Here is a 15,349-nt window from a genome sequence, read left to right as displayed (position 1 = left end):
GAAAATCATGCATTGTATTTTGACTACAGATCATTTTTTAACATCAATCATTTGTGCAAGCATATTTGCTTAAATTCACAACAAACACTGTATCATAATGAAGGACTAAATTAATAACTTTTAAATTTGATCATCTGTAACTTTCTTTGGAACAGTAATGGAGTTGGATCTCCTTCACAAACACACATTTGTTTTTTCCTATCTGGATTTACTCAGAGCTGATTCTTTCCTGACCTTTCTGTATTTTTACATATGGATTAAGACGTGATTTAAGTATGTTTATTAAGATGTTTGAAGACGATTTGATGTATTATTAAAAAAAATATATATATATAGGTAAAATATAAGTTATTCAAAATGTTATTTTACGTCTGTTTTTCACGTTTCATCTTTGAGGCTGTAAAGCGCGCATGCACACACACACACACACACACAGAGAGAGAGAGAGAGAGCAGGATGGTCTCATTGTGGTTGAGCTACACGCGCGTGTTGAGGACATGAGCTGGAGGAGGAGGAACTTCAGGTCGCTCATTTATTGAACGTTTCTTCACATTAGTGCGCACTTGAGTGCGCCACACACGCAGGGAGCGAGACACACACACCACAGACAGAGCTCTCGAACACACTGCGATCTTCAGCGCGCGCGCAACCGGTTCATTTAACATTTCTAATTCGCATGTAACATCAGCGGCGGGATGCGTCATTATATCCGTCTGTCGGCGCTCTGAGCAACTCGCGTCAGGATGGACAGGGAACTTTGCTGAACTTACAGCTGATTTTTTTCCATTTGCTTTGCTCCAGATATGGTGAGTGCATCATTTACTCACTGGTATTGTCTTGTGTTGTGTTGTATTTGATGATACAACCCCGCTAATATTTCCTGTCTGTGTAATGGCATACATAGGCCTACTATCGATTATTGGAAAATCTCACAAAAACGCATGATGGACGCGTTTGTTAACCTAACATACAGATCCAGATATCATACTTGGTAAAAAAAATAAAAATAACATGTAGTCATATAACATGTCCCCCTTATATTGTGATTTAAAGGAAACCAAAACCTTAATGTGAAGGACCTATAATGAAACATCACAAACTTAGAGCAACTCATCATCCCAATAACCATATGCATAAAAGAGTGCAGCTAAACATAATAACACAGAGCTTGATTTAGTGTATTGCATGCAGTGTGTTTTCTGTTTCTCTTAGGTCAAACACAAATCATCTCAATTTGTAATAATTCACAATCTTATTTTTATTCATATTTTATATGTTCACAAACATAAATGCATACGTTTAGGAAATGTTTGTTTAATTTGAACACATTAAAGTGAACACACTTTTAAAAATGAAGACTTGGCTCTTAAATGGTTAGTTTCACAACTTCATAACTATATTTGAGTTATTAAACGGAGATCAGCACCATGCATCTAAACACACAATAATAATCTCAATTTGCCATTCATATTTTACACACAGAACACTTTTCACAAACATCATTTAAAAAGTACTATAATCTAAATACAATTAAAGATTAGTTTGTAGGTCATTGTGAAGGCATTAATGCAGAAACGGTTCTATTTTGTATCATTAAAGAACCTTCTTTGTTATTATAGTTAGACACAAAAGAATAACAGTAACAAAAACTCACACCCTATCCTGAAGCAGACATAAAACACCACAAAATATTGTCACCCGAGGCCTTTTCCCCCCTCAAAAGCTGATTTATGGTATCTTCTACTAAGGTGAAATAAATGTAAACGTGCAATGAATGTTGTTCATATTTTTGCTGATGTATTTGGAAGCTAAATATGATTTTAAGTGATTCTCTTGGGTTAAAATGCTGTGAAATATTGCTTCAGTTAACTACCTGGCATTTACGTCCAGCACCGTTTCTGAAGGGAAAAGGCCCCTTCTATTATTAAAGACCAAATACTTTGATTTCCAGATCTGTAATTCTTCATTTAATTTATCCACTTTTTTAAAACACTCTGTGCAATCGCTCTTGGTGATTGCTTTCACTCGCATGTTAGTAGTCTTAGTTTGTGCATACGTGTCTATTAATGCGAGCAGGAAATTTGGCTGTTTGAAATAAACCAATGGCGGATGTCACGTCAAGCTAGACGATTACTCTGAACTCTGAAATCGCTGAGGTGATGTTTAAAGTCGGAAAGCTAATAAGGTAATTTTAGGGTGCCTTGCTAAGCATTTTTCAAAGAGAAGCATTCATCGTCCTCGAGAAGCTCTCACAACCCCATGCTCAATACATTGAAAACGCAGGTCACTATTACACAATTGCAAATTATTATCCATCCAGGTCTACAGCGCTGATCCTCAAAACCAGACGTAATACTGATCCTAAACTGTCTCAACTGTAATGATTCTACCACGTCAAGACTTTGCAACACCACAAACATGTCCAAGAAATATTGACTCATGCACGGCAACTCAGCGGATTCTGTTTTTCTAACATGACGACGATAAAGCGAATAATATTTCTCATTATATAACATGCACATGCATGCACTTATATTGTGAATGTGACGAATCTCGCACGGCTGTTTCTTAGACATAAAACTAAAAATAGCATTGCGTTATTAAATTATTCATATTAAATTTGGTCTCCTGCTGCCAGTAGAAATAGATCCGTTCACACTTGATTCCTTCCTAAAAGAACCAAATTCAAACCCATCCAGAAATGGAGTGTGTGGAAACGAACACCATTCTCTGCTTTGAAACATTCGATGCTTTGAAAATGCATCAAATGCATGCATTACATATATATTTGTATTAATTAAAACGACTCATTTGAATCTGACATAAAAGCGGCCATTCTTTTTTTCCGCACCAATATTGTTGTATAAACAGGCATCAAAGGTCATTTGCACAGGGGCGAGTTTGATTTAACGCTCTCCTTTTCAGTGTATAATAACATCAGCTCTCTTTCTGAGCTCGTTCTTCCTCTCTCACAGACCTCTCTTCCCGTCATGGTTCTGATTACTAACTCTAATAAATTGTGAATAAGCTGCACGATTCCTGGTCGAAAGCGAGGCCCGAGTTCCCCATCCTGAGCACCCCCTCCTAAGAAAACACAAATTAATTCCTAAAGTCCTCTGCAGCCAAAGGTTTCTGGAATGATAAATATTTTCATAGGAAGCACGGCTCTTCCTGAGCTTATCGGCGCTCGTTTCATTACGGGCCGGCCGGCGTTAACCCCTCGGTTTTTAGGGTGAGGCTGGAGGCCTTGAACTCTGCTTCTGCTTTGAATTGTCAACCGATCCTCCGCTTCCAGATGGAAGATAACCTCGCTCGTAATGAGCAAAATATTTAGCTAGCGCCCACAGAGGTGTTCCTGGAGTCTCGTGAGTCTTGAGCAACTGAATGTGAGCGGCAGCGAAAAGCCGTTGTCGCAGTTAACACACTGCCACATCATCATCCCGGTCGCAACTGTGGCTCCGAGGAATTTTCACTTTCAGGATGAAAGTATGAAGAGCAAAACCTATAATGCAAATCTAGGAAAAGCAGCAGGATTAAATGGTGCAACAATTTGAACACTAAAAGCTATTATTGTTGCTCATACTAGCCTTTTCCTAAAGCGTATACAGGACCGGTCAGGGGCCCGAATTACCATAAACCCTCGCTTTGATCAGACGACGCTGAAGCTCGAACCGTCTTTGATTACAACCAAACCTCGAATGGTGAACGTTTTAGGTGATTTGTGTTACTCCTCAAGGTTTTATCACTGACGGTTCGTCATATTTGGCTTTTCACAGTGATGAAGAACCCGGAGAATTTTAGTTCAATAGTACTGAATATTTTCAATATTTGTTTTGCTGTAAAATATTTGATCAGAAATCTCTCTGTGAACTCTGTAGACTATTATGATTGTTTTTATATACGTTGTCTAGTAATAATGGACCAGAAATTCATTGGTCAGAAGGTGCAGGAAACATGAAGATACAAACTCAATTTAGCATTTTCTGATGTAAATGTGAGCAGTGCTTACCTGCGCAAAAGCCTCCGCCATGATGCTAGGTTGTTGCTATGAAGCTGCTTTGGTGGTTGCTAGGTGGTAGCTAAAAAAAAACGTATAGTTCATAGATCATCATGTTGTTCCAAACATGTATGAGTTTCTGTTGAACACAAAAGAAGGTATTTTAAAGAATTTTGGTAACCAGAGACTTGTCGGCGCCCATTGACTTCTATACTGTTTTTTTTACCTACTATGGAAGTCAATGGGTGCCGTCAACTGTCTGGTTACTAACATGCTTAAAAATGTCTTATTTTGTGTTCAACAGAAACAGATACAGGTTTGAAACAACATGAGGGTGAGTACATTATAATTTCCCTTTAAAGTCTCTGATATTCTGGTCTGTAGACATGACTCGGGTCCATTCTTCAGTGTGGGATTCCCCATCATTTAGTTAGGGTTAGGGTTCATGTCATTAACCAAAATTATAAGCAATGCTAATATTAACGCTTGAGTTTACAATGTCCAAATATTGCTTGCATGGAGAGATGTTGTATGTTAATGTGAATAGGAAGCAACACACATTTTTGCTGTTCCCTTTCAATCTGTCTCACACACACATACACATATATGTTGGGTTTCCTGTTTTTTGAGGACATTCCATAGGTGTAATGTTTTTTTTTATACTGTACAAACTGTATATTCTCTCCCCTTACACTAACACTACCCCTAAACCTACCCATCACACACAACCTTCTGCTGTTTTACATTTTCACTATCCTTGTGGGGACATTTGGTCCTCATAACGTAGAGAATAACAGGACCACACACACACACACACACACACACACACACACACACACACACACAGAGAGACATCCAAACCCCTCCTTTTCCCTACAGTCTCATTCTTTCACCAAACAGCAGCTGGTTCTTCAGCTATTGCCAACCTTTAGTCCTTATCTTATATCTTAGAGACACACACACACACACACTTGCTGGCAGACATGAGCGTCACATGTATCACTGTCATGGAGTCATAAAGCAAAGTGCTGTGTGTGTGTGAGTGTACATATGTGTTCATGTTTTTCTGTCCGAGTGGGGACTTCAAACTGAATGCACACAGACTCATGGGGACTCGTGCCACCTAAATTGAGCTCCCCGTGAGGAAACAAGCTTATAAATGACACAGAATATGTTTTTTTGAAAAAGTGTAAAAATGTGTGTGGGTTTAGGGGTAGGGGTAGTGTTAGTGTAAGGGGAGAGAATATACAGTTTGTACAGTAAAAAGCATTACATCTATGGAGAGTCCCCACAAAGATAGTAAACCAGACGTGCGCGTGTGTGTGTGTGTCTGTGTGTGTGTTCCAGCTGCTGTGATCCAGTGAATTAAATACTTTACATATGAAAGGTGCTTCATTTGGAACTTGATGGATGCAAACCAAAAAATAGAATAATTCATCCAACAAAAGAAGGCTGATATGAAAATAACGTCATTACAGTGCCGACTGGCTGATGGCACCCAAGCAGAACTTGGACGTTTCTACCATCACACCACACATATACTGTTATACCTTTCAGCCCTATCATATAAATAATGCTTATATTGGGATTTTTTATGACACTAATTGCATTAACGGCCCGAGCAGTTGACAGTCTAGAACAACAAAACTCAACACCGCAGTCTCAGCAGTGAGTAACACGACATCAATCAACACGTGAATCATTAAAAGATTTTCTCTCTCATAATCAATTTCCAAAGGTGGCGACTGAAAATCTTGGATCGTATACAATCTAAACAAATTAGCTCTCTTGAATAAGCTGAAATGTTCCTCCTCACTGCACATCGAGCGCGTTTACACATGCTAACCACCTTCGGGGCAAATAAGCAGGAAATTTTTCAACAGGTTTCTTTGATGAAGTCATAAATCATTCATTGAGTGTCCACAACAATGTAAGTTGTGGATGTTAGCATTTGCAGCTCACCGTGTCTCAAGGTTAAAAGTTCAAGACTACTAACTGAATAAACTACTTCGTCTTCCTGGCTTGTGCATGCATTATGTAGACGGTGCACGGCTGTTTTCCAAGTCATGAGAATGCTCGGGTTTTTAAATCCAAGTCAAACAAGAAGCAAACTCAATTCTTGGATAAATACAACGTAAGCTCCGTTGAATAGCATATACTTAGGGTTAGTGATCTGAACAAAGCCCAGAACCAAAGTGTAACATTTTGTCATAACTCATCCGGTAGCTTGCATGCTACCTGCTTGAGGTGTGCGGTTACTTTTCTGATTGGATGATAAATCTTGCCTCTGAATATCATAGAGACTTGAACTCAGACTCAGACATCCTTAGCAACTGCATAGCAAAACCCTGGCACCACTCAGAAATGTACAAATCTAGCTTCGACGCTGAATGAAAAGCATGTTTTCAAGCCTAAAATATGATTATACACTTGTGAAAAATATGTCCGCTTTAGTATATTTGTTAAAAAAGTACTTATGGAAATAGTGTACTTTAAAGACACTTTAATTCAATGAAAATGCATTATAGTATTAAATGCAGTTAGTGCTTTTTTGACCCACTTAAGTAGTTCACCTTTATATGTAAACTCTAAAAAAAAAAAGGTTCTATATTGCACCAAAAATGGTTCTTGGCTCGTAATCATAGGGGAACCTTTTTTAGTGCTATATAGCACCAATTTTGGTGCTTGAGCGGTTCTTCAGAGGTTTTTCACCGGTTCTTTTGACTAAGGTGCTATATAGCACCTCTGAAGAACCACTGAAGCACCAAAATTGGTGCTATATAGCACTAAAAATGGTTCCCCTATGATTACGAGCCAAGAACCATTTTTGGTGCCATATAGAACCTTTTTTTTTAGAGTGTATTTTTTTTTTTTCATAACCACCTCTATTGTCTTTTTTTAATATGCCTAAAGTATGAATGTACTGACAGGCATTTTCAGTAAACTTAAATATACATTGAAAATTTTATATCATGTATTTAAATATATTCGTATGATGGTGAATGATGAAGTTGCAATTTAGTGCATTTAAAATGTATCAACTTTAAACACTATGGGTAAACTTATAATGAAGTACTTACAAATAAAAAATATGTGCACTCCATTAAAGCACAACAGAATATTATTAAAACTTTAATGACATTATTACAAAGAAACTGTCATGAAAAGTACCGTACTCACCTTTTTTGCAAGTATGCATACTTTTAACATTTGAAGTACACTACAAGTGCGCGTTCGATACAATTAAGCGCACTTCTTTTTTTCACAGTGAAATGCTATCTCAGAATGGTTGCATTGCTCGGTGCTCTTTCGTTGTGCATGTGATTTGCATGCGCGGAAACCACGCAGCTCGAGCTGTTTTAATGCAGCCTGAGCCTCCGCACTACAACAGGCCAGATGTGTTACCTGGGAACAGAGTGCCGTCTGACCGAGTCCCTCATAAGATGGATTCTGGGAGGTCCACCAGCTGTCCCCATGCATGACCCACGTCTCGGGGCAGCGCTCCAGGGGTGAAGGGTCCAGCAGACCTGGAGGGTGGCGGCAGTAGAGACGGGGGGAGGATGGGAAGGATGAGAAATTGGGAACCGATGGGGCGAATGTCTGAACGAAGGGGGTCGATTACACATAAGTCGGGGGGTTTTTTGGGTGGGAGAGGCGATCCTTCAATACAAGCTGGCATGAAAGGTGGCTTTCTCCTCTTGGAGGCTGTCATGTGGAAAGCAGAGCCCACCGTGGCAGGCGGTTAGTGTTACACACAAACATGGTGGCCAGGAACACGCGGCCGAGCTCGGGCTGGGCTTTTTAATAACAGAAGCCAATAAATTAAAAGTCTATCTGCAGGATGGGAAAACTGATAGCTTGGTGTTTCTCAGAGAGGAGGCCTTTCCGTTGACCGTGCTAATCCGTTTTACACTTTTCTTTGCCGACAAGTATTGTCATGTTTCTGGCTGAAAAGCAAAGAGGAAAAGAATCAAACGACTTTGAATACTTAATTGTACGACAGTTTACATGGATTTTCCACACTTTTTGCATGCTTAACACTTTTCTTAGCTGTGTTTTTGGCAGCACTTTATTTAAAGGTGACAGTTACACGTAATAACAAGAAATGATGCACAATTACAAGTAACCAACCCTAACCATAACTCTATAGTAAGTACATGTATAGTTAATTAGTATTACTCAGTACTTATTTGAGTAAGTACAATGTAACTACATCACCTTAAAATAAAGTGAACAACATGTATTGTTATGACCGAGGAACTTGGAAAGTTTGCAAAAATAAGCAAGCATGCAACGTTTCCACTCTGCAAGGAAAAACTTTTGGTTATTTAAAAAGTATTGGTTATTTATTAGTACTCATATAGCATATATTTAATATCCCTTAATCCTACACCATATAAATGCTACAAAAACTACCTTAGTAACTATTAATAAGCTGTGATTAGGAGTTTATTGAAGCCTAGTTAATAGTGAATATATGTTCCCTATACTAAAGTGTTACCAAAAAATGTTTTACAAATGTTTCAGTTTGAACATAGAATGGTATGATGGTTTATTTTGTACAATATACAGTATATACGTAAATATGGAGTAAACAAAAAGGGGAAAAAAACAGCTGCTTTATAATATTACTTAGACTCTTTGGAGTCACATTCTGTGTTACGTAACGTGAAGCTGTTTTTGCACTGAAGTCAGACTTCATTTGTTTCGAATAATCTTATCTTTTGGTTTGCGTTCCATCAAGTTTCAAATAAAAAGTGCCTTTCATTTAGAAAGATTTTAATTCACTAGATTTCCCAAAAATAGGGGCTTACCACATGGTTATGTAAGACATAAAGCATTTTGAATTCTCAGCAGAAACAACCCTATCTATTGCGATTTATAACATTATCATGATTTTATCGTACATGACATCATCGCGCATATATCTTCATTGTGTCCGTGCAACACTTATCAGGGTTCCCATGCTCTGCTGCGCTCCTGCATTGATGAAATCCCTGGACAGTGATGTAAGCGCCGCTGCCTCTCAAGAGACCATTACTAGGCTGTTATAGCCCCCCCATCGCTCCATTAGCGAGCTAAAGAGCAGACGCGTGTGGCCGGCCGGCTTTATTTACGACAGTCTGAGTTCAAAGGCTGCAGACAGGCTTGAGCCCCAAAGGCAAGTGGCCGTAGACGGGCCGCTCAGTTTGTGTGTGCGTTTCACATGGAAAACACCATCATTTGAAATGCTCCCAAAGTGTGCACAGCAAGTGCCCTCAGGTTCAACACAAGCTAGAGGAAGTTTGACGCTTGGATAAGAATATTTACCTGATGTCAACTGCATCAGTGAAATATAACGAGATCTCAACGACAGTCACTTCTTCTAGAGTGTTCGCTGCCAATAAGATTTCCGCTGTTGCATCGCAAGGCTGCACAGGAAAAACACCAGAGTTGCTGATGAATGTAAGATGTTTACAGCATTTATCAGCATCTGTTGAGCTCAGCAAAATATATGCAAGCAAACTCCACTCTGCAGAAAAGTTTTGATTTTGAATGCAAAAGAAAATCTTGTAGCAGCTTTTTGAGATTTTTCTGTGAAAAATGAGTGAAACTTCTGTTGGTTTGCTTGGAAGACGTTTTTGCATGCACAATAAAAGACACATAAGTCAATAAAATGCATGAGTGGCTCAGGTTTGATTTTAAACTGACCTTCAAAATGTGCATTTCTGAATGTTGCATATAAAACTGGGACTCAAGAAAGCATGACAAAATGACTCAATTTGACTTTAAAAGTTAAATTAAATGCCTTACTGAGCAATGAAACAACTGAAACTGAACAATGAACCCTTTTCATTGACTGTGAAGATGTGTTTTCACAGTTCACAATGTAAATAACTAAATCTTTTTTTAAATATTTTATGTACATTACATAAGGACAAGTGCTGCAAAGCATACTTTATATATATATAGACTCAGTTTCCGAGTGCAATCTTTAACAGTTCACAGTCGGCTTGTTTTAAGCGCGGAACACACTTCAATCCGAGTTCCCACACGAATATATTAAGTATTCAGTCCATTTTATCACGAAATTCAAACGATAAATGCCGTTTTGACGCTCTTTTATGTGGCGTGACTGATCACTGTTCACTGATCACTACTATGCGATCATCTGTGAAGGCGATCGATCATCTCTTACTAAAGAATAAACATGAATGAACATCTGAAGGTATGCTGAGGATACATTACAACTTACTGTCATGTATATATGTGGTGTAATCGCTCAATCAGTGTTTCAACGGCGGAAAGACGTCAATATAACTGCTTGTAAACTAAACAATGTCATGTAGCATCACATTTACCTCAGGCAGTCATTCAGTGTCCACAGAATTTTATTCACTAGATAAATCAACTCTTTCACTAAATATATGCTCTATATTAGCCGTTATATTCATTATATTCTATTTAACCTGGTAGGGATGTCTTGATTATTTCATGCATATTAAATAAACCTGTCATGAAAATGACAGACACTGTGTATAAATTATTATAGCTATTTCAACAACGAATTGGAGAAAAAACTATTTTATAATTAGATATAGAAGTTGATGCAAAAACTGCCTTATGTAAAGTTTGCATACAATGTGTTATTTGAGTGTTGATTATTATACTTAAAAATAAATAGCAACTGAATTTAGGCTAATAATTTGGGCTCTGTTGTTACCCTTTAATATTAATGTGCAAGTAAGGGCTCCCTATATATTTTACAGAAATATCTTCAATAAACTTTTAGATATAATTCAATTCATTCAAGGACATGATTTGACTCACTGATTCATAACGCTTCGAAGCTTCATGATGCCTTGTTTTGAAATCGTCATCACTATATAAGTCGTTATTTAGGGGTTTTTTTGCGCACAAAAACTATTCTCGTCACTCCATAAAGTTATTTTAGAACCACTGTAGTGAGATGGACTTTGTAACAACGTCTTCAGTACCTTTTAAGGGTCTTGAGAGTGAACCGTGCCATTGTGCCAATGGAGGCCTTTCAGAGCCATCAGATTTCAACTAAAATATCTTCATTTCTGTTCCAAAGATGAACGGAGGTCTTACGGGTGTCGAACGACATGAGGGTAAGTAATTAATGACAGAATTTTCATTTTTGGGTGAACTAAACCTTTAAGTCACACTCAGAAATGTGTCATTTGCATATTCAAATCACAAAAAAATCGAGCCCCCCCCCCCCTCACCATATATATATATATATATATAGTATATATATCTTCTGCTCAATACTGTACAGTAATGCTATTTTGTTAAATTAAATTAATTAAACAAAACAGACAACTAGTTAAAGGCACAATATGTAAGATTTTTTTATAAAAATATCCAAAATCCACTAGAACAATGTTATATATTTTGTTGACTTGTTTATATTATCCCACGTTTCCAAGAATGTTTAAATCCAGAGAAATAAGCATTTTTTACCAATGACATCATACACGCGTCACCCTCGATTTCCATTTTATTTTGAAGAAACCATGGAAATATCAAAGACGCTTTAATATACAATGTGTTTTATGAGACAGGTGAGCAACTGTTTGGATCATTCATGGACAGAAAATGAATCATTGTTATATAGCTTATTGTTTAAGTCTTGTTTTCTTGATTTACCGCGAGTACCATGTTTTACCATGTCTAATATCGATCTAGCACTGCAGTGTGCAACAAGTGTCCCAGTCGCCACAGACTGAATGCACAGAGTAGCATTATAACTTTCAACACTAATATGATAAAACAGCGTTGCGTTCGCTCACATTCGCATACGGAAGAAGCGGAAGCGCTCGTCTGTGGCAGAATAAAAACTCTGCCTTTGTTTTAAATAAGCGACATCAAGCGCCGAAAAAATTCCATATTGTGGCTTTCACTTTGCTGTGTGGGTGTTTCTAATAAAATAGCTGAGGGAGTGACGGCAAATTTGCCATCTTCTGACCACTGTAATCAATCTCATTTTTTCCACTTTTGTAAAGTCACTGAAACGCTATCGTGGATTTTTTTTTCTTTTGCTGTTGGAGCAAATGGGAACACAAACATTATATCTGTCGTGGTGTCCGTTCACCACTATGATGGCTTCTTGGAACCCTGTAAATGTGAAAAGGGTCCGTATTCAATCAGTTCTCATTTTCGTAGCCCGAATACCTGCTCCACTGATCCCTCAGCATGTGAGTTTAGAGGAAATGAAAGGGCAGATGGCTGCTCACGGTCTGTCTGGAGTCACGGTGGAAATACGAGGGCTGCAGAAGTGCTGCATTGTTTCAGCGAGGTCACAGTGTCTCGCGGTTTCCCTTCAGGGGATGCAGCGGTCACCCGCGCCCTGCGTACAGCGCCATATGGGATATAGCCCTCAGCTACCGGCCAGAGAGCAGTTTGGTGGCTTTGATTGAACGCTTGAGAGGACTGTTCGGCCTGGAGAGCTCACTATAGATCAGACAGCCATATGGCAAAGCTACGGCTCATGATTTGTTTCAAAGACAGCCAACCTGCACTCTTAACCCGGTCATAAGGCTCCTGTCAGGACATGCAGGGTATAGAGCAACAGTCCATTCATTTACTCCACAGGGAATTCGATTTTTACAGATAACTTAATAACCTTTAAAGACAGACCTGCTGTGAGCTAAGAGGCTGTTAATATGCCTTTGTTAGTCGTCAGCCCCTATTTCAACTTATTTCTAAAAAACTACATTACCCATGATTCTGCAGAGAAATCTCCACCAATCAGAGAATGGCGCCAAAAGAACTCTTTAGCTCCGCCCACTCATGTGAAGCACTGCGAATGTAATCGAGTCAGTCGCTCTACGCTCTCAAACTACTTAGATATTTGTATATGTATTAGAAAATCATGTTTTTTCCCCCTGAGACAGTTATGTTGACAGTATTATTTTAGTATTATTTATATTCTATTATAGTATTTATACAATTTTTTTTATTCCATTTAAGTTTTAGTCATTTTGTTATTTTCATTAGTTATTTTTACACACACACACACATATATATATATATATATATATATATATATATATATATATATATATATATATATATATATATATATATATATATATATATATATATATATATATATATATATATATATATATATATATGTATATATATATGTATATATATATGTATATATATATGTATATATATATGTATATATATATGTATATATATATGTATATATATATATATATATATATATATATATATATATATATATATATATATATATATATATATATATATATATATATATATATATATATATATATATATATATATATATATATATGTATATATATATGTATATATGTATATATATATGTATATATATATGTATATATGTATATATATATGTATATATGTATATATATATGTATATATATATATATATATATATATATATATATATATATATATATATATATATATATATATGTATATATATATGTATATATGTATATATATATGTATATATATATGTATATATGTATATATATATGTATATATGTATATATATATGTATATATATATATATATATATATATATATATATATATATATATATATATATATGTATATATATGTATATATATGTATGTATATATATATATATATATATATATATATATATATATATATATATATATATATATATATATATATATATATATATATATATATATATATATATATATATATATGTATATATATATATATATATATTTTATTTTTTTATTTATTATTTTTTTTCAGTCTTAGTTTTAGTTATTTTAGTGCTTCAACTTAAAAGTATTTTATTTAATTTGTCAAGGCAACATTTCTCATTTTCGTTTAAGCTTTTTAAATTTCTTTTAATATTTTTAATTTTATTTTTGAGCCTTATTTCAATGTTAATATATAACATCTAAAATCTCAATACATATTTATTTCTTTATTTGTATGCACATTTTGCAATAAACTTCAAATGTATCGTTCCTATACATTAGTAACATCTATAAATCAATAGTTTTATATTTCTCCATCATTTTTAATTTGATTGTCATTGGCAATGCTTCATGGGTTTGTAGTTCTTTCCCTCATTAAAGTCATTTTTTGTATGATTTTCAAATACTTTAAGTCTTTAAATCAAAGTTAGAAATGTGTTTGACTTGGTTGGCTTGGTCCACGGCTTACAACTCTTTCACAAAGACTTTTAAAAATCTCTTAAACGGGAAAAATACTTCCGGAACCAAGGCTGCTGTGGGGCAGCCATTGTTGAGGGCTTCATCTTGTGACGAGTGTTCGTCAACTGGTTTAGTTTCACAACCACGTTCACACTGGGTAAAAAGAGATATACACGTGACAGCGCATGGTGATGCATGATGTAAGGCGTTGTGTGGAATACGATAGCCGTGAAAGACGCCAACGCTAGCAGAACAGCGCGAGGCCAGGTGAAGCGCCGTGGACCGGCCGTGCCCCGTCCGGGGTTTGTTTTAGCTCAGTTTACCACTGTGAAAGGGGGTAGAGCGTTCTTTCCCATGCCCTCTCACTCCGGGACACGCTCATACCAGGAAACACACTGCGCATCGCAGGAACTCTGGGAGGAAGTCAGGATTCCACTGGGCGGCCCGTGTCAGCCGTCTCTCTGCTATCTCTCTCTCTCTCTCTCTAGCCACGTTTATTTTCTTGGGAAACATTTTGTTAGGAGTGGTGCGTCAGCAGAGCAGGTGTGATGAAAGCATCAGTGTGAATCGCTGCATCTCTGACCTGCACAACACTTCAGTTCTGTTTTCTGAAAACAAGCACAAATGTGCGAGAGCGTGTTTATATCAAAGTCAAGGGATCATCTACTGTACTTACCCTCATGTTGTTGTTAGAAGATCACGTTTTTGTGACTCAAAATGAGTTATTGAGCAAAATATTTGTACAGTTTTAGTCTTATTTATATACAGTATTTATTAGTATTTGGAATTTTAGTCATTTTGTTGCTCTTTTTGTCATTTTTATTCATTTTTTAACATTTCTATTTAGCATTTTTCTTTTAAATTTGGTACTTTTACTTCTGTTTACTTATTACACTGAAAAAAACATGAAGTAAAATGTAAGTACATTTGTAAATCCTCACGTAAATTTCACATATGGAATAAAGTAAACTCCACTTAACTAAGTTAAGTAAAATTAACAAAGAAAATAAGTAACTTCAACTAGTAAAAGTTTGTTGAGTAATTTCTACTTTGCAAAAACGTTTTACTCAAACAATATAACACTGAATTAAACCACGCGTTTAAAGTGCATGCTTTACTTAGAAACATTGAAGTAAATAATACAATA

The 15,349-nt window shown here is 36.3% G+C and overlaps 1 protein-coding gene across 3 annotated transcripts in view; it reads left to right on the top strand.

The window, feature by feature from the left end:
- The first annotated feature begins 428 nt into the window (after positions 1-428).
- Positions 429-15,349, top strand: part of eya2 (EYA transcriptional coactivator and phosphatase 2) — a 48,922-nt gene continuing 34,001 nt past the window's right edge. For 2 of the 3 annotated variants that reach the window (XM_079840339.1, XM_079840338.1), the window contains exon 1: positions 429-806. The gene's annotated coding sequence lies outside the window, so the exon portion shown is untranslated. Of the gene's footprint in view, positions 807-11,072; positions 11,110-15,349 lie in introns of all 3 variants that reach the window. The other variant, XM_079840340.1, reaches the window with a different exon arrangement.

This window comes from Gobio gobio (genome assembly GCF_949357685.1).
Source record: "Gobio gobio genome assembly, chromosome: 17".
Taxonomy (NCBI): Eukaryota; Metazoa; Chordata; class Actinopteri; order Cypriniformes; family Gobionidae; genus Gobio; species Gobio gobio.
This window is presented reverse-complemented; position numbering and strand designations above follow the sequence as displayed.